Source organism: Amblyomma maculatum, chromosome 11, assembly GCF_055883805.1.
Source record: "Amblyomma maculatum isolate TAMU_Amacu chromosome 11, ASM5588380v1, whole genome shotgun sequence".
Taxonomy (NCBI): Eukaryota; Metazoa; Arthropoda; class Arachnida; order Ixodida; family Ixodidae; genus Amblyomma; species Amblyomma maculatum.
In genome coordinates, this window is record NC_139354.1 from 128,991,811 (window position 1) to 129,018,357 (window position 26,547).

A 26,547-nucleotide genomic window follows, 5' to 3' on the forward strand; every position below is an offset into this window, starting at 1 on the left:
CAAAACGAGCGAGGAGAAAGGCCAGCGGACGCATATAGGACGGGCATGCGCCTAGTCATCGGCCCGCGCAACCTCGACGCGCGCACCACGCCGCCTAGTGGCCCAGAGGCAGCTTTGAAACGGGGCTCCGGCGTCTCGCAAAATATTGTCCATGACTGTACGTAACAATATATATATATATATATATATATATATATATATATATATATATATATATATTTAGATACATGCACATATATAAATTAAGTTCATAAATAAAGAGAAAATGAGGGATTCATACGAATTACGTTTGTAATGTTATGGCGTTTCATCAGACTGTTAGAGATTATTGATTACAAACTTCAAAAACAACGCACCGCTGTTTATATGTATATGCATTCTCCGGCCTAAATAACGTAGGCTTGTTAACTATTTGGAACCACGGAACAAACCCATCAACTCGCCAGTATTCGGTTTTGTAGGATTGTTAAAGCCCCCTCTATCTTCCTTCCGCTTTCTCTCTCTCTGTTTATATTTTTATACTAGGAGTTTCAGCGAACACTCAAAAATGTCTAAAAATAGCAACTTATAATTAGAAAAAAAAATGTTTTCAGGAACGTACTCTCTTCTGCGGCGGACAAAATTTACCATAAGGAATACTATAATAAGTAGCTGAATAACTAAAATCCACTAATTACCTTTTTATTTACACAGTTGGGTAGTTCGTACCAATGGGGAGTTCGAAGCCATGGACAAGACGACGTTATATCAGTTTTTGAAAAAAAAATGTCGTTCTCTAAAGCTCTGCAAGGGCGAGGAAATCCGGCAATTTCTTCCGCATAAAACCGAGACTCATCTCAAAAGGCGCGCACGAAACTTGGAGCTAGCGCAACGGCGCAACCTCCGCTGGTGACGTGTCGTATGCGTTTCCTGTACATAAAAATGTTGAGTAGTTCCCTTTGTCAATATATGTCGATTGATAATAGAGGCATAACATTATGCAAATGGTAATGTATATATTCTGTGGATGTATTTCTTTGGTGCTTGCGAGTGCGCTCTTCCGCTGCTGTTGTGATTAGCTGCTGGACTATATACGCCGGCAGAGGGTGCAGGGTGGCTCTCAAGCTGCAACAATGTAGCCTTTTGCCTTTGTCCTCTCTCCTTTGTTACTCATGTAACCTTGTGAGAGTTAAAAAAGATATCATTCATATCATTCAAATGAATGCGGCACCCAATTTGAAACGTCTGCGCTTTTTTCGCTGGTTAAGGGTACTCGACGCTACGATTAGACCACGGCCGGCGCTATCTTTTGCTTCGTCTTTCGGCGCATAAAAACAATAGTCATTACCAACTACACGTAGCACGTCAATTTTGCGAACCCAGATTGGCACTGGCCTTGTGCCCTGTCTGTGGAGTCACCTCGAGAAGCAGTTTTTTTTCTCTCATCAATTTAGCTTTGTGAAAGAAAAAAAGCCACGCTTTAGTGAAAGCGTACAGAGTTCTCTTTACCGGTGCCGGTATCTTGATATGCATAGTGTAATTTATATCAAGCGTTCAATTATTTTATCCCTTGTAGCCTTGACACCTACCATCTACAAGAATGCCTTCTTAAATGAAAAATTGTTGGCATTGCAGCGGGACGCTGTTTCGTACCTGCCGCCTCTATACAGTTGCCGTGTGCCCGAGCAGACATGTCGCATAAATTGTAAAACGTACTCTGTGATTATGAAACGTTTACCTCAGATGTTAAGCAGTTTCAAGTAATACAACAAACATGAATGAACAAAATTTGAATATGGTTTTGTTTTAGTTAGTTGCAGCCACATATAGGAAGATAAAAACATCTCTCTGAGATATTTTGAAGTGATAGGTTTACACGTTGCTTCATGTCTTCGAGGTTGGCTGGTTCCGTCTTGAAAACTTGATTTGTTACTTATCCCCACAGGAAAAAAATCCATAGATGATAATTCGGGCGACCTTGAAGGCCAAGGTGTTGTTCTACCACGCTCAATCTATTGGTTGGGAAAGAAGCCGTCCATGTAGTGCCAATCGGATGAAGAATAATGCGTCGGGGGTCCTGAAGCCACATTTTTTTTTGTTAACACGCCCAGTGGTAGTTCTGAGGCAATTTCAGAGACGACGCCCTCTAGAACGCATCCTGTGTACTTCTTTGCAGTAAGATGTTCGTCGATGAAGTAAGGACCGACTATACAACCGCTATAAATGCCACAACATTTGCTGACCATCATGCCTAGTGCTTGTGTTGACGTAGCCAATGTGGGTTTTGATCGCACCAATATAGGGCGTTGTGCAAATTGACATTCGAATCCCTGCATAATTGGGCATCGTCAGTACGAAGCACTCTGTAGAGAAATACCGGGGCTTCGTCGCACTGAATCAGGCACCATTTTAAAAATTGAGCTGTCTTTGACAGTTATTTCACGTCAGTTCCTGATGAAGACTCACATGACATGCTCGGTTGCTGTGTCCTGAAATTGGCCTCCAAACTCAAGCCAGACTCTCCACATGCGCCTTGTTATTTCCCTGACACTTGCTTCCGGCATGACAGAGACGTACGTGAGGACATCAATATCAAAATCGTCGGTTTCACTGGCTTGTGTTTTCGTTTTCTGAACATAGACAGATCCAGTGGTCCTAAATCGATTGAATATTGATGTAACTGTGGGACGAGTCGATACACGATGACCGCAATGTTAAGCAGTATAGAGTGTGGTTGCCAGCTCCGCGTTCATTTTCGCGGTGACATAAGTGAGCACAATGTCACTTTCTCGGCAACGGAGTACTGGAGTTCTGCTGGCGCGGCCATTCTCATAATCCACACGCTGCACTCTAAAAACAGAAGGAGTACTAGAACTCCACTTGGAGGAGTTTTCGCTTGTCCCATATACGACTCCTTTTTCCAGAGTAAAAGAACTCTCTCTAGCCATAGAGTAATCGGACTCCACTGATGGAGTACTGCGCTACTCCTGTGAATAGAGTAAAGGTACTCCTCCGAAAGGAGTAAAACTACACACTGTAGTAGCGTCCTACAACTCTTCCAGGAGGAGTTCAAGGACTCCACTGATAGGAGTGCCTGTACTCCTTCAAGGAGAGTTTTATTTTACTCCTCCTGATGGAATTTCAAGGCCTGTTTTACATATCCTACCATTTTTTAAACCAGTTCCAGCCATATGTTTTGTAGGACTCACTTTGGCCATACCTTCCTCTGCAAAACGGTGCATAGTATTTCCACTACACACTGTTCAATGGTGAATGTACAAATTTTTTCCACACTTCTTGCACCATACACACAACAGTCTGTGATGTGAAATCGGTGCTTCAATAAATAGGGATGCAAAAGCACGCTGATGACAGCTTTTATTTTCTCACAATTGCTGTGCATGCCAGCAATACATTTGGGATGTGCTCTGTGAGGTCTAGGCCCATCAGTGTTTTCGACACCACAGTCTAATTGGCATTAGATGCCCAGAACACTGCTACAAGCCAAGTGATCCTGTGAGCAAAGTTTTAACCAAGTGATCCCGCCGCTCGACCACATCGCAGCTTGCCGAGCCGAGTGAAGCCGCTCAAGATATCCTTGCATTTTCCAGGTGCCTGCATATAGAATAAAAACAATGCAAGGGAGGTTAAAGCAAACCATTATAAGCAACTAAACATACTCCTAATCTCAAGTTTTCATTTTAACCTACAGCTAATGCAACAAAACAAAACTTGGTGTGAACGCCTGGGGTCGCCACCTAGGTATGCCCTAGCAGTGGCACATCATGACCAAGTGTAGACTTTTCATTCCAAATCATTAGACAAAGCTAGTGATCTAGAAATCCACATACTTCGTTTATTCTGACTGCCAATTTGCTATACCTCAACTGGGAATACCACTATGCTAGTCCCTCAGAGGCTAAACACAAGCCTGGCCGGCACTGGACCGTTTGTTGCTCGAGAATTGGCTTTGGATGTAGAACACATGCAGCTGTACTGGCGAACCTCCACTCCCTCTGGAGTTTACTGAGGCCGCTTCTGCAGAGTGGCATCCATCTACAACTAAAAACAGCGCTGCAGAATCTGAATTGGAGTAATGCAAAAGCACGGAATCTGCTGTTGGTTGCTTCTGTTTGCTTAATTCACTTATTGTTTACCCATTTTCTTTGGTACTTTCAAATTGTGCACCAATCCCTTCCTATGCCCTTCTTCAGCTAGACTTCCGGTTGGTAGTGCGACGTCACAGCCTCTAGCTCACATTATCCACTTCTTGTTTATTCATTTTAGTCTTTGGTACTTTCAAATTGCACAATCCCTTCCTATGCCCTTTTTCAGCTCTATTTCCAGTTGCGTGACGTCACACCTTTGACGCCACTCTAATTGACTGCCTTAACTACTTTAGTCTTTGGTACTTTGAAATTGCATGCTAATCCCTTCATATGCCCTTTTTTAGCTCGACTTCAGGTTGTGTAATGTCACATACTTGAAGTCACCTTAATTCACTGGTTTAATTATTTTAGTATTTGATACATTCAAATGTGGCACCAAGCCATTAGCTAATGAGACCATTTTTGCCTTTACTGTTTCATTTTTTTGCCTCTTATTAATTACCTAATTACCTTAATGGCCTAATTCTTTGCACACATTACATCACCCTCTATCAATTAACACCACTCATTAACCTCTACGATTTCTCAATCACTCACAACTGCTACGGACATGATTTTGCATGTTTTAGCTCTAATTAATTACCTAATTACCTTATTGGCCTAATTATTATTTCGCACACAACACTACGTCACCCTCTATCAATTGGACTCATTAACCTCTACCACTTCTCAATTACTCACAACTGCTGCAGAGAACTTTTACATTTTTTGCCTGTAATTATTTACCTAACTAGCTTACTGGCCTATTTTTCGGCAGCAACATTATGTCAGCCTCTATCGATTGACACCACTCATTAACCTCTTACGTTTCTTAATTACTCGCAACTGCTGCGGACACGATTTTGCGGGTGCGGTCTACGGACAGAAATCTGTGAACATAGCGAAGTAACGCTTTCGTGTTAACTTGAATGAATCCTTGAGTTTAGTTATATTTAGAATCCAGGAGAAGAAGGCTTTTGTGTCAAATATCAAGAAGGTCATAAAGGCACGTTCGGTGTGATGACTGCTCCTGAACCAGGCTAGCTTCAGCGATATAGTGAATAAAATCATGAAGCAGATATTGCAGTTTCTTGTTTTTCATGCCTTCCATGACCTATACTGATTTCTGACACAGCCATTGCTATGGCATTGAAATTGAAACAGATGATGGGAGAGATTGTATTATTTAGCAGCCATAAACAAATACTATGTGGTAATCCATGTATAGTCATGCACACTGTTACAAAGACAACACGCAAAAAAATCGGGGGTCCTTTAAACTCTACCTTAAGTGTATGATGGAGCACATTGGGGCTTCCGTGTGGATTCTCATTCATGTACAGACACTTCACTACAGGGTAATTGAGTAACCCCACAATTTATTTTATTATGTTGTGCATACTCATTAACGCAGTTGTAAGCCATCACATTATGTTAGACCACATAAAGATATAGAGACCTGCTTTAACCAAGAGATCTGAACCTACCTGAGTCACCTGGGGATGCCTGGTTGACTGGATCCAAAGAACCTTGGATCCAGACAAAGACATGCTACCCCTAGGTCACTCGGGCACATTTAATGGCTTGGTTAAAGCCAGAATTCCTATCTGCCAACTTAAGGTCTATTCACACTTGCGACTACCAGTCGCGCGACCAGAGGAGAGGAGCTCGCCACTACCGATGTTCACACTTGCGACAGTCGCCTTCTCGTTCTGTTCTCGTTCCGAACGAGTTGGGAGTAGGAGAGCTGCTGGGCGATGACAGTGAACGTCGGTAGCTGCCGCCTGCCAGACACTTCAGCTTTTTCAGGCGAGCCGATACGCATGCCGTGCTCTCGTGTTTCCAGGAAAACGCCGACGACGAATAGACAATGTCATTCACCGTGGTGTCAATATAAAATGTTGCACCTGCGTGAAAAATTCATTTCTTAAAAGTTCATGGTATTTACCAGATAGCCCAAATATCTTTCCAATCTCCTCCCAGGCCATATCCTATCTCCCTGCCTTTGAATTCCGGGTGCCGTTTGTTGAAAAGGTAGGGGTATTCTTTAATTGCATTGAGAAGGTGCTCGATCAAGTACTCCGGGACCTCGCTGATTGGTGAAATGGTTTGCGACTAGTAGTCGCGCGACTGAAAATTCGAGCAGTGCCCGATCGGCCCGCGGCAGTCGCTTTTCGACCGATGCGACCATTTGCGACTGTCGCTTTTGGACCAAAACGGTCACGTGACCGCTGCTAGTCGCAAGTGTGAACGGGCCTTTAGCCGTGTCATGTAGACTCGTGACATGCACAACCACTGAGCAGTGTCCAGCCATGTCACGAGCCAACCACCACCTGCTAGAGATATGCCCATGATTTTTGCTCAAAATGCCTATATCAGACTATATCCAGAATAAAGCCATGAATGCTGTGGCATTATTATGGTGTCTATACAATTTTAAGTTAATACTGCCACTCAAGCAAGACCATGACAATGTAAATTTTGAAGTGACGCTGCTTTTGTAGTAATGAAATCTATCAAATGACAAATTACATAGGGAAGCTAGCAGCCAGCGAAACTAGAGAAAGCATAAGCAACGTTTTCAATTTTTATTCATATTTGTCTTGTTTGTACCTACTGGCAGCCAGACATGGCAGGATTATTTTATGCTCGCTGCAGCCCTCCAACTAGCAGACAATGGAGAGGGGATATAGAAGTGAGAAATTTATGCACTATTTTTAAACTGACTAGAAGGACAGGAGTATCATGCGACATTTATTTTATCCGAGGGCATCATAGGTGCTCTTAGCTGATCCATGGTGCCCACCTATGGTATCTTTTTCTTTGTCAGCTGTCGCTGCTTATATACGTATAATATGCATGCGGCACTCTTTCCCACCAGGCAACTGACAATTGCAGATTTCTATTTCATAATGAACTCACTGAACTCGGATTCTCTATATACTTTCATCTGTCAAGTGCATAGCCTCAGCTTATTTTATGGTATCATTTAATGACCTTCTCGAGTGTGACATCAGATCATAGCCCTCAGTACATGCTCAGGCGTGCGCATTCATGCAAGCATATCGCCAGTGTGTGAAACACAATCTGGGTGCATGGTATTTTATTTTTCAATGCAGTGGAAATGAGGACATGCTCTGGTAATAGCTCAGATATATTTGAGATGTACCACATGCATGCACTATCATGTTTCACTTCAGCCATCAAAAAGCAATGTTTCTCAAATGGGAGTCACGATTTTAGGAGTCCAAAAAGATATGATAAAAAAAAAATTGAAAGGTCATGCAATAGCTTTGACCCAGCTAGACACAGCTTTAAATGGCTAAAAGGGCACAGGTTTAAAGCTGATTTTAGTTTCTCAAAACTCAACATAAAGGAGTGCGGAAACAGGGAGCATGAGAGAGAGAGCATCAATGGGATTTGTCGATGCCAGCATCGGTGACGCTCGAACTTTGGCTCCATTGCTGGATGGGAATGCAGTGCAGTCTTAGGAATCTATCAGGGGAAAAGAGGACACTATGTGGTAGAGCTGACACGACAGTGTGTCTGTTGCATGCCGTCATCCATGCATAACGTCGATAAGAATGTTTTTAATATGCAAGCGCCTCTACCATAAATAAAAATTAAGCTGCACACTGCAGGTTTGAATTCTTTATGCAATTGGGGCTGGTACAAAAGCAGCCAATGGTGTGTGCTGTGCCGTCACTGTGGAGAAACCGCTAGCATGACCAACGTGACAGTCCTTGCATGTTGGTGTCCATGCATGATGCATGACGCGGAAGATTGGGAACGAATAAAGTGATAGATAGTGCATGCATTGGTCATTTCTCAAATATTTGAGTGTTTTCCAAAACACGTCCTTTTTCCACTTTGCAGAAAAATGAAATGAAGATGTGAAAAATGAGTGCACTCATGATACTGATGTACAGGGTCCTTCAAAATATGTGCGAACACGGCGAAGCGTTCGCACATATTCGCATATTCGCACATATTCGAAGCGTTCGCATGCACACATAGCGTGCGCATGCGCCACATTGTTTCGATGCGCGACCGCACCGGATGCGCTGCCGCTCACGGAGCGCGGGCACGCTTCGCCGTGTTCGCACATATTTTGAAGGACCCTGTACATGTACGAATTAATGTGCCTTCCTGACTAAGCACAGGGAGCTGCAATCCGCGCTAATGCCCGAGAAAGCCCTCAAATAGCAAGCCATGTAAAGTAAACCGAGTATGGACTTGAGATGAAATGCATTTTACAAATCAATCGGCTTAATGCGCATAGTATGACGCAAACATCTGCACTTTTAAATGGTGAGAAGAGATATGTTGCCCCACATACACAAAATAAGTAAACAATGGCAATGGAAAGACACACATGATGTCCATCACGAGTGGCAGAAATAAGCACTATCCTTGAGATTGTACGATATGTCGTGTTCAATGAAGTACCGCACATGCTCACCACTTCCATATCACCTCTGTTGTCTGCTAGCTACCCAAGCGCAGCCCGCACTAAATCATCCTTGTGAAAGTCTGGCATCCAGCAGCATATCGTCGAGAAAAAATGAACGCATTCTGGAGCAACCAAAAGTAGTCCCCCTCCCCCCTACACACAGAAAAATGCAAGAGCTGGCTCCACGCTCGGGCGCCCCGTAGGCTAATGAGATAACTTAAGTGCACTCAAAAGGCAGCACGTATGCAGAAACTAAAATAAAAAAGAAGAGTAAGTGTGACAAATGTCTCAAACGTAATTTATATTCATTATTTTACCTGTTTTTGCTGTGCTTTTGGTCATTTATTTTTAATGTGACAGTATTGAAGGCCCCATTCTCCCCAAAATCTTGCATTATTGTTGACAATGTCGTGAGCAAATAGTCATAAGCGGGGTTCTAGCATTTGGTAATAAGCAGGTGACATTTTTGTAGGTCAGGCATTGAGTTTTGGTGTTAGTTTGTGTGGCATCATGAGGCCGCATGAGATGCCGAATTGCTAGGAGCTCCTTGTGATTGAAGAGTGAGATGGCAATCAAGCCCCTCCGAGTCGCACTTTTATACAATTGTTCAAGCAAGTATATATATGTCAGGTTGTCTTTCAGATAATGTGGTAGCTTATCACTGTATGTTAATAAATGTTTGAAATAAATGGATCAGTGACGAAGCAACTAGCAGCATACCCTTAAAGGCAGACTTTAGGTATCCCTGCAGGTTTTAAAGTTAGGTTTAATTTATTTTTCCGAGATTTTTAACACCTGCTTTCCTTCCGGACTTGGTTTCCATTTGTAGCACCGCGTCGATTTAAGGTGGTCTCTGTTCCTGCAAGGGTGGAAAAATGAGCTAGCTGGTAGTTCATCTCTGGGAAAAAAAAACAGCACTCTCTTGAGACAAGGACAAAGCGCTGTGTTGTCATCTCTTTCTTTTTCAATGTCTTAGGAGTGCGGTTTATTTTTTTCCCAAGCTCTCTATTCTTACTGAGTTTTTTCATTCCACCCCAGATGCATTACCTACAGCAATGAGGAAGATGAATTTGTTTACGCATTATCGCCTACTGTTGTTTTTATTTTTTTTTAACCTAATTTAACAGCTGCCACATGTGTGTGTATTCGATATGTCAGACTAAAGAGAAAATCCTCGACAGCTTGGTACCAGTGAGTACTTATGGAACTTGTTGGTACTGGTTTCACTACTTTTTTCTAGCTCTGAAGTAGAGCCCACCTATATTGGCCTCAGCTATCACAAATGCTTATTGTGAACGAGGGTGGAGCTACTGTCAAAATATGTGTTTATAGCCTTGAGTTTGAGACAAAAAGAACTACTGAGGTCACCCTGCTTTGTTATAACGAACAACAATGCACCATAAAGTCACCCTACTGTCAAAACATGCATGAAGATCAGAGTACATCCTAACTCCCATTATCATCCTCAAAGAAAGTGTCGAGCATGTAAAAAACAGTGCAAGAAACTATAAATCAGAAGCACTAGTAAAGTTAACCACTGCCCGAGCACATGCTTACAGGCTACAAGGTCGATCAGTTGGTCCGTCAGTGTGCCGGCTAGGCAAAACTTCTGAAGTGTGAGCAGGGTCAGGGTAGCAGCAGCTTCACTAATGCTATTCTACACTGGCAGTGATCAACCACTAACAGGGCTTTGAGAAGTTTGAATACGAGCCACAAAGTATGCTTTGTTAGCCGAACTGGTCACATGACAATGTGTCACCTGCCCAACTGGATCTGCACCTTCTCAATTACTGGAGCGTGCAGATAGCACACAGAGCAAATAATCTGCACCTCTCCTTTGTAGGTAGAGCAGTGCACACTCATCAATTGAAACTAGACAGCAGCCGATGGTGTTATGCTAAAGAGTCACTTCCTACCAGGCTTGTTGGTATGTGCAGATCTACTTGTGCAGAAAGGTTGCTTCAAAAGTAGAGCAACGGCGACTGGGTATCAGTTTATTTAAAGCTCGATGTGCAGCTAGAATGCTTTAAACAAAAACTATGCGTACAATTGATGTTCTGCATGCACATCTGCTTGGTTAGCCTTTAACTGTTGAGGGTTGATGACAAAAACACCGACCCACCTAACCACCAGCTGTCGTGAACACCTCAACTGCTTTATTATTGCATTCCTAAAGCAGCACACCCACAACCAATGACTGCATCAGGCGCCTGAATGCTTGGATATCTGACTTTATTTGTATTTAACAGTAAACAAAAAGACAATGTGAAGGTGTATGTATCTATAGATAGCTCTGTTGCTGACTTTCAGTGGTCAGTTTAAAGAATGTGTAAAGGCCAGCACTTTTTCACGTGTTTATGTCCATAAAATTTAGTAAGGGTTACATTTTTCATTCAGAACTGATACTGGTGTCTTTCTAATGCACCGTTAATGTGTGGTAAAAACTGCAGATTCAGTTCTTACAAAATTAATGCAGTCATGTGATTTATTTCCCAGCAGATGGCTGCGGTTTCACCCCCAGGGCACATATATGGCAATTTTGCAGTGATCTTAACTGAAGGTGTAAGGAAATAGCATCATGAAAAGGCAAGCAATTAGCTGAAAGAGCATAAACAAGACCACTGTAAAGGCAAATTGCTTTACGTTGCTAGTGGGGACGCAATAAGTATGCTTATTACGGTTGCCTGTGCATAGTGTCACTTTTCCTAGTAGCCTGAAACAACAGACGGATGCATTGCTACAGACATACAACAGATATCTTTCAGCAGGGTGGCAAGAAGGGAGAGGTAGACTGCAGACTATCTTTGCATAATGCAGTCTAGCACTTTGCCAAGTGTAAATAATACTGAGAAAGGGCAACCCTTTTATGCAATACATTTTCTCAAAAAGCCTAAACGACCTGATCATCCATACCAAGGAAATATAGAGTGCCTTTTACACTCGACTAAGGGCTACATTTATGTATGAGCCACTCCTTGTAAATTTGGAACCTGTTATTTGGAAGGAAATGGAATCTGCATAGTACAGTGGCCCTGCATACACCCCGAGGTACTGCCCCTGCCTGCTGCCATCATTATCATCGTCTAGCTCTGTGGCATATAAAGAACAATTCAGACACATCTGTACTTTGCGCATGGCAGCAGTCAACCACGTAATGACACCATGAGGTTAGCTTGGAGTGTCACTTTAGCCTGTCTGTTTGCGTATTTTCAAATCTTTGCATGTGATGTCCCCAGATGCTGTTGTTGTTCAAAGGTTCAAATATATGGGTATTTGAGATGCAGAGCCTGTAATTGATTACTTCATATACCAGGGAGATGAGGAGCCAGGTTTTAGTACTGCAGACAACAATAGCAAGAAACAAGAATAAGAGCTGGGGCGGCCCTTACCCTATCTGTAACATGCTGATGGGAATCTCAAGAAGACATCGGACCCGCCACATGCCCGAAGTGTTGCACACCAGCTGCAGAAGTGGATGTTCGCCACCTGCTGTGCACTTGTGCAGGGACCATCAAGGACAGATTCAGCAGGAAGTAGGACTAACTGCAACAAGGCAAGCGGACTTCTCCAAATGGCTCACCGACAACGATAAGAGCAAGAGCCTTCTTCGGTTACTTATGGAAAACAATTTAGATGGGTTTTTATAATATGCCTTCTGGCGAGCTTGCAGAATAAAAAAAAACCTAAATGTATGTGCAATTAGCCAGATATAGCATCATACTGTATTGCACAGCTGATTCCACCGAATATATTTGCAAAATTGACTGATAATTGCTACTTTCATGCAAGATCCACACAGAAGTTATATCTAGCAGAGTGTAAAAGTTTTAGGAATGCCACCACTTCCTTTTTTGCATGATGCTTGCCATACCAAATTCAGTAAGCACCCTGACCCTGTCAAGCTAACGTCTAAGCTCTCTGGAGTGCTTATGTTCTTTTGACCGAGTCATTGGTTGTGGATAAGCCACTATAGCAACGCAATAATATAGTAATCGAGGTGTTCACAACAGCTGGTGGTAGGTAGGCTGGCATTCTTGTCATCGATCCTGAATAGTCAAAGATACTGCGGCAATGCTACCAAGCACATGTGCATGCAGAATATACATTATACATGTAATATTTGTGTAATGCACTCCACCAGCCCAACAACCTTTAAGAAAGGTGATATCGGATCGCTGTTGCTTGGACCACAAAGCAACCTTTCCGCTCAATTACGTCTGCACAGACTAATAACACACTGCTACCTACACTCTGCAGTAGTGGAGAAGGCAGAGATCCAACTAAGAAGGTGATGCATTGCAATGTGACCAGTTGGACCAACACAGCATACTGCGTGACAAGTATTCAAACTAATTAAAACGCTGTCAGTGGTTCATTTCCTGGCAGTATAGAGAAGCTGCTGCTACCCTAATTCTGCTAACACATCAGCCCTTACACACATACACACTGAGTGGCTGACCTCGTAGCCTGTGGGCATGTGGTCAGGCGGCAGTTAACTTCACTAGCAATGCCTACCGCCTTAGTGTTTCTGCATACTAGACACTTTCTTTGAGAGTGATAACGGAAGGTAGGATATGCTCCGATGTTCATGCATGCTTTGACAGCGGGATGACTTTATGGTGCATTGTTGTTCAATATAACAAAGCAGGGTAACCTCGGTCGTTCTTTTTATCTAAAACACAGGGCTATAGACATAAGAAAAAAAAATATAATACTACAACATTAAGTGATAAGGCATAAACAAAGAGGCATGTCCTTCTTCATTACTGTAGGTCATGCATCTGAGGTGAAATGAAAAAGCTCAGTAAGAACAGAGAGCTTGAGAAAAAATAACAGCGCATTTTTGAGACATGAACAAAAAATGACAACACAGCACTTTGTCGAGTGTGCAATCATTTTTTCCTTTCCCAATATGAACCAGCAACTAGCCCGTTCTTCCACCCTTGCGAGAAATGAGACTACCTTAAATTCACACAATTATAAATGAAAACCAAATCCGGAAGGAAAACAGGTGCTAAAAACAGCCCTCGGATAAATAAATTAAAATTAAGACCTGGAGGGATACTTAAAGTCTGCCTTTAAGGGTATAATGTGGTAGTTTGACTGTCTTCAGTCTGCATTTCTACAAGGTGACCCACCTTTTCGTACCTGCATACTGCTATTCGCTTCGTCACTGATCCATTTATCTCAAACATTCATTAGCATACAGTGATAAGCTACCACATTATCTGAAAGACAACCTGACATAGATATATATATACCTGCTTTAGCAACATTGCACAAAAGTGCGACTCGGAAGGGCCCATCTCACCCTTCAATCGTAAGGAGCTCCAGGCAATTCGGCATCTCATGCGGCCTCATGATGCCACACAAACTAACACCAAAAATCAATGCCTGACTCACAAAAATGTCACCTGCTTATTACCAAATGCTAGAACCCTGCTCATGACTTTTTTGCTCACGACGTTGCCACCAACAATGCAAGATTTTGGGGAAACGGGGCCTTCAATACTGTCACATTAAAAATAAATGACCAAAAACACAGCAAACACAGGTAAAATAATGAACATAAATTACATTTAAGAGACATTTGTCACGCTTACTCTTTTTTATCGTTAGTTTCCGCATACGTGCCACCTTGTCACTGGGCTTAAGTTATTAGCCTAAGGGGCGCCCGAGCGTGGAGCCAGCTCTTACATTTTTCTGTGTGTATGGGGGGGGGGGGGTCATTTTTTCTCTGATGATATGCCACTGAATGCCACACTCTCACAAGGATGATTTAGTGTGGGTTGCGCTTGGGCGGCTAGCAGACAACAGAGGTTATATGGAAGTGGTGAGCATGTGCGGTACTTTAGTGAACAAGACATTTCGTACAATCTCAAGGATAGTGCTTATTTCTGCCAGTCGTGGTGGACATCTTGTGTGTCTTTCCATTGCCATTGCTTACTTATTTTGTGTATGTGGGGCAACATATCTCTTCTCACCATTTACAAGTGCAGATGTTTGCATCATACTATGCTCATTAAATCGATTTATTTGCAAAATACGTTTCATCTCTCAAGTCCGTACTCAGCTTATTTTACTTGACTTGCTGTTTGAGGACCTTCTCGAGCATTGCCGTGGGTTGCAGCTCCCAGTACGTACTCGAGAAGGCACATTAATAAGTGCATGTACCGTCTTTGCCAAAAGTAACCAGGCTGCATGTTTTGCTTGTATTCTGAAGCTAACATGGATCCCCTGAGGATCATAACTTTTTGGCAAGTGAAGACAGGAGCTCTCATTTATGTTGCACCAATTTACAGCATCAGAAGTTTTATGAATTCTCTGCTAACCGACTGAGAAGCGGAACACGCAGCCTGGTTACTTCTGGCAAAGACAGTACATCAGTATCATGAGTGCATTAATTTTTCACGTCTTCATTTCATTTTTCTGCACAGTGAAAAAAGAATGTGTTTTCGGAAGCACTCAGAAATATTTGAGAAATGCCAAATGCATGCACTATCTATCGCCTTATTTTTTCCCAATCTTCCCCGTGTGAGCCATCATGCATGAAAAACAACATGCAAGGCCGTACTGCCACGCTGGTCATGCTAGCAGTTGTTCCCCACAGTGAAGGCACAGCACACACCACTGGCTGCTTTTGTACCAGCCCCAATTGCAGAATGAATTCAAATCAGAGGTGTGCTGCTAAAGTTTTATTAAAGTAGAGGCGCTTTCATATTAAAAACATTCTTATCACTGCGGACAGGAGACTATGCACGGTGGAGCGTCGTCTGAAATGCAGGCTGCAATATCAAAGGACAATTTTTTTTTCTTTGCAGGGAGGGGGGAGGGAGTTGATTGACTCAGTGACCGACCCTCAGACGAAAGCGCTTGATGAAGATGCTACTGCACAAAAGCAATATAGAATAAGGCATGTTTCCTTCAGCATAAGGCACGGTCAGTCAGCTTATCAGCTTTAGCTTATCGACGCATGATTTTTCGCATTACACTGGCGACGACGCCAGCACGACCAGCACCTATCACCGTAGTGTGAGGTTTTCGGCCCCGCGACACCGACGGAACTGATCAATGGAAGGTCGTCAAGAGGTACTGCTTTGTTTAAAAGTTTTGTCTGCTCCTTTAATGTTGCAAGGTATGCTCTCGCCTCAAGGTAATGCTTGCTTACTCTTAGTTTTTGGACCGAAAGAGCAACGGCAATACCTCAGCAATCAGGAACATAATGCTAACCCCTCCCCACTTTCGTGGCGCGGGTACACGGCGGGAAGAAACTGACAAGTACCTTTTTATATGCGTGAGTGCTTGTTGCTAAAACAAGCTAAATCTCATAGTGTAAGAATAAGATGCTTCTGATTGTATACATTGAATTATACAGCATGAGCCCGTCCATTTCAGCCTCCTCGGCAATCTCTAGACGAAGCCCAAAACAAGTCCGAGGATCACTAAAGTCGCATATTATAGTAAAGGCTTTTCAAGGAAAAGAGAATATGCGAATAAAATATTTTTGCTGAAAAAAAAAAAATCTGTGACCACCATCCAAGCATGAATGCAAAAGTGCAGCCTACATAGACTACATCGCGAATAGCAGACGACATGGGAATGATATCTCATGACGTCAGCGGCCAATGGTTGCCAGACCAGAGAGCCAATTTCAATAATAATAAAAATTATTTTTAAAACTATCTGCTGCACCGAATGAGCTCAAATTTCGAGGATTTATAATTTAACGTGTGAGGAGTGAAATGCAATAACTAGTTTATGCTCAGTTGTTAGCTGTCGTGACCACCTTAATGAATCAAGTGAAACGTGATAGTGCATGCATGCGTTACATCTTAAAATATTTCTGAGCAATTACCAAAGTATGTCCTTTCCACTGCGTTACAAAAGTAAATACCGAACACTCGGACCGTGTATCGCATGCTGACGATATACTTGCATGAATGCGCATGCCTGAGTGCACAGGGAATTGAGGTCTGCTCTCACGCTCGAGAAGGTTCTCGAACAATGCTGTAAAATAAGTTGATGCTAGAACTTGACAGATCAAATATAATTTGCAAATCCGAACTCATTAAGCTCAATATGGAACGAACATCTGATCTTGTAAATTATGTGATGGGAGACAATGTCACACACATACAGAATATGTATGCGGCGACAGTTAAAGATGTAATAAATGAGCACTGCAGATCAGCTGAAATGAGCACCTGCCTGCACATTATTAAAGACACCCTTAAAACAAAAGATAATTTCACCCGAAGCTCTGCGGTCCTAGTCAATAAAAACAGCCGCAGACATTCCTCACCTCCCCATCACCTCTCCGTTGTTTGCTAGTTGGATGCGAGTAGCCAACATAAAATCATCCTGGCAAGTCTAGCAGCCAGCAGGTAGCCCGGAACTGTCCACCTGGAGAAAGACTAACGCCAGAGCAACCCTAGTAAACAAATGGCTGGGCTGTACTCAGGCGACCTGCGGACAGTGGATAATCTAAGAGGCCCACTGATATACACAATGATAGTCAAGAAAAGAATACATATCATCAAATATAAAGCAAAGTCAACTAGTGTATTACAAAAAAAACAGCATTGAAGAACTGTGATTGAGTCCCCTTGAGTACAATTACATGTTTGGGAACAGAACAGATACAGTGACTTATAAACAAGAATCACTGATTCTCATGTGCTGCCAAGCAGAAGCACACCTGCTGGAAGGGCACAAGATCAACCAGTTCACTAATTATTGCCATTACTTAACACAAGACAATGACAACAAAATTATTAAACCAAGCATTGGCTGAAGGAAGTGCTTGAGAACAATACACTCAATCAGTGTCACATGCTGCATGGCAGCAATAGCAATAAATCAGTTGTCAAAATAAGGTAGTGATCCATTTTATGCAATTACCTACACAGATCATTCTCTTAAGATTAAATAAGGAGTGCAACAATTAACACACACATAGCATGGAAGGTAATAGTAGGCCTGTAGTAACTGCACTTAGCCACAAAGTGATTGGTCAAGAGGTTGTACATGGGTTGAATAGCATGCCCACATCTGCTATACTGTTCTTTAAGGATGTTACTCCACATTAGCACACTTCAGATGAACAGGCAGCATGAGCAGACAAACGGCCTTGCTCATATTTTATGTTCTGAAGACTGTCCTATACAGCAAACAATTGAAGAAATGCAATTTAAACACTGGCCAAACACACCCATTTATGGATCGTTCATTTCTCACTTTCTGATGTGAACGCTTTTTCAATCTGTAAAATGGACAGTTATCAACATGCATTGCTTAGAGCTTCAGCATGGCTACGGACCTATAAGGCTGCCGCGATACCTCAAGCGAAAAGATTCTGAATTAGAGGGACATCACTGGACAGCGCACTACAGAAAAGCAACTGGAGTGGCTGAGGCTTCAGAGGGCATAATCATACATACTTACCGGGATGAAGACCAAATCAAAGATGCTTCCCACTATCTCACCAAAAAGCAACCAAAAAGAATTTACAAATTGTTGCCTCAGTTAGTGACAGCCTGTTCGTAACAGGGGGTGAGATAAGGGCCTTAATGTGTTAGATAAATTTATTAGGCAAAGGCGTGACAAAGCAGGATTCAGATAGGATGGCTACACAAAAGCCCTAACTTTAAGGCATTACTGGGTGGGCCTGTACTGGGTGGGCCTAGAAACAAAAAGAGTGCTGCCTAGTTGCTAAAAAGTAAATGATTATACTTTTGTCTTTTGACCTGTGGCTTGCTTTCTTATATACCATGTTTGTTTTGCTGCCAAGGCTGTAACTTTCATTAAATACTGCTATTTTAAGGTATGATCCCCTTTATGTCAATGGCCTCAGGCCAAGCACTCAAAAATCCTTAAACATGTGAAGGGGGGGGGGGGGAGTTACCACAAAGACAGCCTCTCACCTCTTCCCTGCATTGATGGTCAGCTGAGCTCCCAAGCTTATTTTGTAATCATTGCCACCAGCTCCTTTCTCACCTGCTAAAAGGACCTTGCAAGGATAGAAAAAGTTGTCGGGCTAATGGTGTTGATTCATGGTTGACAGTGCTTAATTAACCACACGGACAGAGTAAACACATAAAAGACGAACACAGGCTCTGAACTTTAACCTTATTCTGGAACCACTGATACTCTGCTTATATACCCATAAAGGCACAGACTAATGGTGATTTTCGACACTTGTGACAAATAAAAACAAAAAGAAGGACCGTAAGAGCAAACCCGAACAAGGGGAGAACAAAATAGGCAAATCATTTTTTAAGCCGCCAACACGTGGAACAACGGACTAATAACAGAAAAAAAAAAATGCAATGGTAACAGAAAATGGGTAACAGACGTAAGCTAACAATTACACAGCAAAACGCACGAGATGAAGTACACTAAAACTGAAAGAAAAAGTGCATGACAAGAAAGATGAAGCCAAGAATTGACCGCTAAATGCAGAAGATGAGCACTAAATAGCTAAAACAAAGCAAATTAAGGAAATGCTCATGAGCAACAAGGGTGAAGTCTACAATTACATTGCGAAAGGATGAAGATGAGGTGCATAAAACGAAACAATAAAGATAAAATGTCAAGAAATGAATTCAACAAATGTTATAAAGCTAAAACCAGGCTAGATTAGAGAAGTCCATAAAGAAAGGCAATCTTTTTTTTCAAGAGTGAAATGGAGGGGGTACTAACACAATCATCCTTGAGCCTGAAAATCTAGGCAGCTTTAACTATTTCATGTGTCAGCTTATAACGATGAGTTTTTAACACAGTTTTTTTTTCGAAGATTGGGTGGCATGGCTTCTTTAAGTCGGTTCCTGCAGTGGACGGGCAGATTCCTGGGGGATATACCTGATAAGTCATTTTAATGCTCCATTAGCCTTCATCGGCCAGTTTGGTCCATGTATAGCTTACGGCAAGTGAAAGGCTTAGAGTGAGCGCCTTCCGCACGTGCTGCTAAGGGTTTTCTGTGCTTCTTAGTGCGGCCTCTTTTTTATTTAATTTTTTTTGCTTTTCTTCTTCATTAACGATTCATCAAAGCTGCAATAGTTGCTCGAGGGCAGAAAACAACGTCAACTCCTGCTTTCTTTTCACTCGTCGTAAAGTTGTGGGAAATTTGGTGCATGTAAGGAATCCCTGGAACATTATCGTGTTGCCTATGTGCTTCAGCACTTTTTCTGAGACAGTGGAAAGGACTTGTAACGGGTACCCTGATTGCGTGAGCCTGCATACCTTTTTCAAGAAGCTTTCTTGTAATTTGTGCTCGCATGACTTGTTCAGGGCATTGACAAGGGCAGACTGGATGATATTTCTTCTAACCAGCTTTGAACGAGCGGAGTCATATTATAGGAAGGGCTAGTTGCCCCTTGGTTCAAATGCCCAGCTCACGTGACTGGGTGTGAAGATGCTTAGTTCCAAGAAGCACATGGAATCATTGTCTGGCATTTCTTGCTTTAATTCAAGGGGAGCCAGGATACTCTTAATGACACTCAAAACTTCAGGTACTTCATGAAAAAAGGTTTCTACGTCACGGTCTAAATTAACTAAGAAGTCGTCCCCAAAGTAGAAAATTTTTTGAATTCGTGAGTTTTCAAAGTGATTCCTGAGACTACTGTCATGCATAACTAAGAACAGATCACTGAGCAAGGGAGTAAGTAATACATGATATGATGCAGATCCCGTGCTTTTGGATAAGGTGTGAATCATTCCTTTCTGCAAATGTTTATTTTAGATACACAGAAAACAATTCTAAGAGACCATCTACAGAGACACCACACTCACTCTGGGAGGATATGGTTCCATGTTGGTCAATAGCTTTGCGAACGCATTTCATGAGGTCCATCTTGAGGTATAGAATAAAACAAGCCTTTTGCATTTATAGAAAAGGCATGATAGGCTTTGTTTCTTTTCCCGTTCAAAAACCTAATGACTACATCTGCATTCTTTACCAGAAAGGGATCATCGATAAAAAGTAATTTCAGGTTGCCATGCAAATACATAGTGACGTCTTTCTGCCAGATATACCTCTCGTGCCCTCTGTGCGTTATTGTTTCGGAGGATACCTGGCAGAAAGACGTCTCTATGTATTTGCAAGGCAACCAGAAATTGCTTTCTATCGATGATACCTTTCTGGTAAAGAATGCAGATGAAATCATTAGGTCTTTGAACTGGAATAGAAAGAAAGCCTACCGTGTTTTTCTACAGATGTTAAAATTATTTTATTCTATACCTCAAGATGGGGGACCTCATGAAATGCGTTCGTGAAGCTATCGACAAACCTGGAGCAGTATCCTTCCAGAATGAGTGTGGTGTCTCTGTAGATGGTTTCTTGGTTATGCTTTCTGTGTACCTAAAATCAACATATCTAGAATGGAATGGTTTACACTTTATCCAAAGTCACAGGATCTGCATTGGATCATGTATTGCCCCGTTATCAGTGATCTGTTCTTAGCTATGCATGACAAAAGTCTCAGGAACCATTTCAAACACTAACAAGTTAAAAATATTTTCTGCTTTGTGGATGATTTCTTAGTTCTTTTCGACTGTGACAAGGAAGCCTTTTTTTTCATGAAGTACCTGAAATTTTTAGTGTCCTTAAGAGTGCCCTGGCTCCCCTTAAATTTATGCACGAAATGCCGGACAATGATTCCATGCACATCCTGGAACTAAGAATCTTCTTTACACCCAGTTATGTGTGCCGGGCAATCCGCCTTTTGCGCGAGGATGTGGCACCATCATGCGGGAGCGGGCGGGAAACACATTGAGCGGCAGTGTAGCAGACGACGCGAGAGCGCACCATACGAAATGGCCACGCCAACGCTGGTAGAAAGCGAAAGCTTCCCCCCTTTTTTGGCCTCGGAGCGGAAAGTAGTGACAGTGATTGCAGCATATCATGTTCACGCAGTATGGGGGAAGGTAGAGCGTTTTCACAATCCACTCATAACGCACGTACGCATATACTATCTTCGTATTGTAAGAGCGTGTAGGGCGGGCCGTGTTCGACGCGTGCAGGTTTTCGGCAGACAGGAGAGCGTGGGGGCAGAGAGAGAGAGGGATCTCAAAAGGCAAAGCAGCCAGGGGTTTGTTGATGCTGCAGAGCTAGGTGGAATCGTATCCTGTGACTTTGAGCGGCGCATATGCGCGGGGTGTCTTGAGTTACCGAGCACAATGCGGTCACCATGGTGCAATGGGCGTCGCTTCCTCCTCGCGTCATCTACAACCGTGCAGCTATAGGATTTCATCCAAGAAGATCGGCAGAGAGTCACATATACACACCCCGTGAAAAGGGCATTGTCCCGGCCGAAATGCACACCTGCAGGAAACGCGCTGCATTTTTCTGGCAATGGATGATTCAGAGCTGTAGCCGGTTTCTGGCCTCAGGAGTCTGAACGGATGTGGTCGCAGTGGTGAAAAGGTTCTCGGTGCGCAGAGAATGGTCATTCTGTTGTGAAAGGATCTCCAACGTTCATTTCTGCCTCCGCCGCGATTTCTGCGGAATCAACAACTTGGTGACACATATGTGAATCTCCTACATATCGGATGCGCATCTCGGTCAGGAACCAACCCTGTTTTACGTCCAGAGCGATCCACTCTGCAAGTGAACGAGCATGAACCCTCCAGGAGACTCATTTATTGTGCCGGGCGGTTTCCTTGCCGTTGCGAATGGTTGGACGAAGACGACGATTATCAAGCTCCCTAACGAAGTGCATCTGATTGCGTACATTAAAGGAACAAAGTCCGGATGCTTTGGCGTGCACGAAGGCGAGCCTTTAATTAAAAAAAAAAATACTGTGCGTCGTGCAAGTGCGTCATATGCTCCGAGCGGCAAAAACACAGATACTACAGGTATGTATGCATCTAAGCGAAATAGGCATGATGAAAAGTACCTACTGGTTTTCACCCAGGCTGTAGCGCACCAGTGATAGCTGCAATGAGGATTTCTTCGGTGCGTGATTGCTTCAGTTGCACCGGGGCCTGAAGGCGATGTATTTTGTCCCTTCTTATCTTTATGTGCGAAAGGGCTAGGTAGCTTAGATATCACAGGCGGCTGTGTGCGCTAGGCCGTAATATTTAGCATGTTTTATCGTGACTGCCACCTCACTAACAAGAAAAAAAAAATACGGCGTTTTAATGCACTGCCGTTCGCGAGCCTCATGACCAGCTCAACCACTCGGCTCGCTGACGGCGGTGCATCACAACACCTTTTTTTTCTTCTTCTTTTTAGTCAGGCGGCAGTCGCAATAAAACATGCTAAATATTACGGTCTAGCGCACACAACCACCTTTGATATCTGCGCTACCCGGCCCCTTCGCAACAAACGACAAAATACATCGCCATCAGACGCGCCGAACAAATGCTCATTGTGGCTATCACTGGTGGGTTACAGGCTTGGTGCAAACTCCGGTAGATACTTTTCATCATGCACATTTCCTTTAGATGCATACATACCTGTAACGAAGTGTTTTTCGCACGGTCGAGAGCACGCAGTCGGCTGCCAAGGTCGCCCATTCACGTCTTGACGCTTGGTTGCCCTAATCCAAGCTTCACGCCGTTGCAGGTCGCGGCTTGCCGAAGGAAACCTAACAAAACGCGTCTTGCATCCCGGCACGCCTCGAGAGTGGCAGACGTAAGCGGCACAGGTAGTTGGCATCGTTTTACCGAGGCTGTGAACGTACCGCGCCTCCAGCCCCCGTGCGTTGGCTATGAGTGCGGCGACGAGAAGCGCCGTCGACATCTCTCAGTGTGTTTTCATCAGTCGCCGCTGGGGCTTCGCGCATGCGCAGAAAACTCGCGCAAAAGGCGGATTGGACCAAGGGGAAACAATCCCTTCCTAACATGCAGCTCCGCTCGTTCCAAAGCTGGTCAAAAGAAATATCATCCAGTCTGCCCTTGTCAACGCCTTGAACAAGTCATGCGAGCACAAATTGCAAGAAAGCTTCTTGAAAAAGGTATGCAGGCTCACGCAATCAGGGTACCCATTACAAATCCTGTCCACTGTCTCAGAAAAAGTGCTGAAAAACACCAAGTGCAAAAACACAACCACTGGCTGAAGTGCACAGGCCACGCAAAAAGGTTGCAGTGATTCGTTGCATGCACCAAATTTCCCACAACCTTACGATGAGTGAAAAGAAAGCAGGAGTTGACGTTCTTTTCTGCCCCTGAGCAACTATTGCAGCTTTCGTGGATCGCTAATGAAAAAGAAAAGATGCCGCACCAAGAAGCACAGAAAACCCTTAGGAGCAGTGTACAGAAGGCGCTCACTCTAAGCCTTTCACTTGCCGTAAGGTATACATGGACAAACAAGCCTTTTTGATGCATCAATGAAAGGCTAATGGAGCATGAAAATGACTTCTCAGGTAATCCCCCAGGAATCTGCCCGTCCACTGCAGGAACCGACTCAAAGAAGCCATGCCACCCAATCTTTGAAAAAAAAAAAAAAAAAAACAGTGTTAAAAACACATTGGTAAAGCTGACACATGAAATAGTCGAAGCTGCCAAGATTTTGAGGCTCAAGGATGATTGTGTTAGCACCCCCTCCATTTCACTTTTGGAAAAAGAGATTGCCTTTCTTTATGGAATTCTGTAATCTAGCCTGGTTTTAGCTTTGTTACATTTGTTGAATTCATTTCTTGACATTTTATCTTTCTTGTTTGGTTTTATGCACCTCATCTTCATCCTTTCGCTATGTTAATTGTTGACTTCACCCTTGTTGATCATGCGCGTTTCGTTCATTTGCTTTGGTTTAGCTATTTAGTACTGCTTGTGTTCTGCATTTGGCAATGTCAATTGTTGGCTTCATTGTCGCTGTTCATGACGCTTTTTTTTTTCAGTTTTAGTGCACTTCATCTCATGCATTTTGCTGTGCTAATTGTTACCTTTACCTCTGCTACCCATTTTCTGCTCTCCTTCCACATTTGTATTTTTTTTGTACTTATTAGTCCACTTTCCATGTGTTGGCGGCTTAAAAGATAACTTGCCTATCTCGTTCTCTCCTCGTTCGGGTTTGCCCTTTCGGTACTTTTTTTGGTTTTTATTTGTCACATTAGTTTTTGTTGCCACAAGTGTCAAAAATCGCCACTTTTCTGTGCCTTTATGGGTATATAAGCAGAATATTAGTGGTTACAGAATAAAATTGAAGTTCAGCACCTGTGTTCGTCATTTATGTGCTCTTTAATCTGGCCGTGTGGTTAAGAGCTGTCAATCATGGCTTACAAGAATGGGCATTTTCTGCCGCAGCATTCTTTCCCTATCCTCACGGCGCACATTGTGAAAGTGCACCTTGAAAAGCTTTGTAGCCCATTACACTAGCTTGGCTTCCTAAGGTCGCTGATATGAAAGTCACTGAAAACATTTCAGGCATTAAAAGCCATTTTGCAAAAAAGGGTCCTGCACACTGCAAATTCTGATAGTTATGGAAGGCCATCAAAAGTGCGTGGAAAGAGCTGAAGCCGATGCAACACTGTCGTGCCAGTGCTCTATGACTCCTTGCCATGCCAAGTCTGCTGTGATAGAGCTCGGTGATGACTTCCTCCGCTACTCAACTTCCTGTGTGCACTCAACATTGGTCCCCACCCTCATTTTCTTTTTTTTTGTGTGTGTGTGTTTCAGCAAGCACGCAGCAGGTCACTGAAATGTTTCCAGATTTTTTTTTTAGATGTAGGACATTTTGCATTATTTTGCACAGCAACAAAGAATATTCTTTATGACTCGACAATTAATTCGTGAGCCATTCTTAGCAGCTTCTCTTTCTTATGAGCATGACCTAAATAGCAACTTTACTTCTTTGAGGTTTCAAAGTGGCTTTATAACAGCATGTCCATGCTGCAGCTATAAAAAAAGTATGCATACTGTTTATAAGTGACTTTTCTACAGAAGAAAAAAAGTATGCCAGGAAGTGAAAAATGAACAATTCATTTTCTTCGGATTAACTCACGATTAGTTCCTTGATTGGCTGCTACACACGACACTAATCTTCAGAACATAAAGAGCAAGCAAACACATTCGCATACTCAAGCTGCTTGCCCATCTGAAGTGCCCTAATATGCAATGACGTCCTCAGACAGAACAGCCTAGGAGACCATGGCAACAGCTGACCGCACTTTGTGGGCATGTGCTTAGCCTAAGGCCGCGGTTCCTCCACTTGTACAGCATAGGTAGGCAAATAAAGCATTTATCACCATTAATCATGGTAGTGCCTTTTGAGAATCATGTGACGGAAGAACACACTTACGAGCTTAATGCTGTTCACGGGACGCCTTTAGCAACCAAGCAAGCATCCACCCTGAGCAAGCAGCTGTCTTCCAGGAGAACATTTTCAAAAACAGTGTACACCTGGAAGTGCAAGGAACAAAATTGTAATGCCTCACTCAACCGGACGTAAACGTGACTGCCGATGCATATTTGTGATGATAAAAAATGGAAGTTATTAAAGTATGTATGCACAAGAACACATACTTCTGTGTCTACGGAAGAAAATTAGCGGTTACAGCACTGCCAAAACAAATAGCGCCTACGCGCCTCCCATGTTCGAACAAGCGACAATGCCACTGCTCCCAGTACAAGAAAATAGCGCTTGGTAAAACTGAGGCTTCAAAATATGTGCTAATGAACAGAAGTCTACACGCTTTTGCGCGTTTTAAACTTGCAGTTGCGGAAAAAAAAATAGAAGCGAACCTTACCTGAATGACTCCATTATTGTCCGGAGACCGTTGATGCCGTTGGCGAGCGAGCATTGAAAGCAAGTTCCAGGTCATATCCTGTGTGCGCGCTGCAAATGGTGAACACTGCGAAGGCTTGAGGCTTGCGATGCATTTCATAATGATATAACAGGGTAGTTTAAGAGGTCAAGCCGGCGGTAATAAAGGATTTCTAAGCGAAATACGATGTAACTGACAGGCCGCAAGAACAAACAACGCACAGCTAACGCAGCGCTTGAACTGAACAAGGAGAGCAACAGTT

At 43.1% G+C, this 26,547-nt stretch overlaps 1 long non-coding RNA gene across 4 annotated transcripts; it reads right to left on the reverse strand.

Moving 5' to 3' along the window:
* Positions 1–3,340: 3,340 nt before the first annotated feature.
* On the reverse strand, positions 3,341–26,547 carry LOC146174950 (uncharacterized). Of its 4 annotated transcripts, none has more exons than XR_014702046.1 (5): positions 26,268–26,547; positions 25,820–25,920; positions 16,883–16,994; positions 11,970–12,076; positions 3,341–3,594 (listed from the first exon to the last, which is right to left on the reverse strand). It is a non-coding gene; the product is annotated as an uncharacterized LOC146174950 (long non-coding RNA). The 4 variants fall into 4 exon arrangements; XR_014702043.1 differs by having other exon boundaries at positions 11,970–12,123; XR_014702045.1 differs by lacking the exon at positions 3,341–3,594 and adding an exon at positions 9,043–9,439 and having other exon boundaries at positions 11,970–12,123.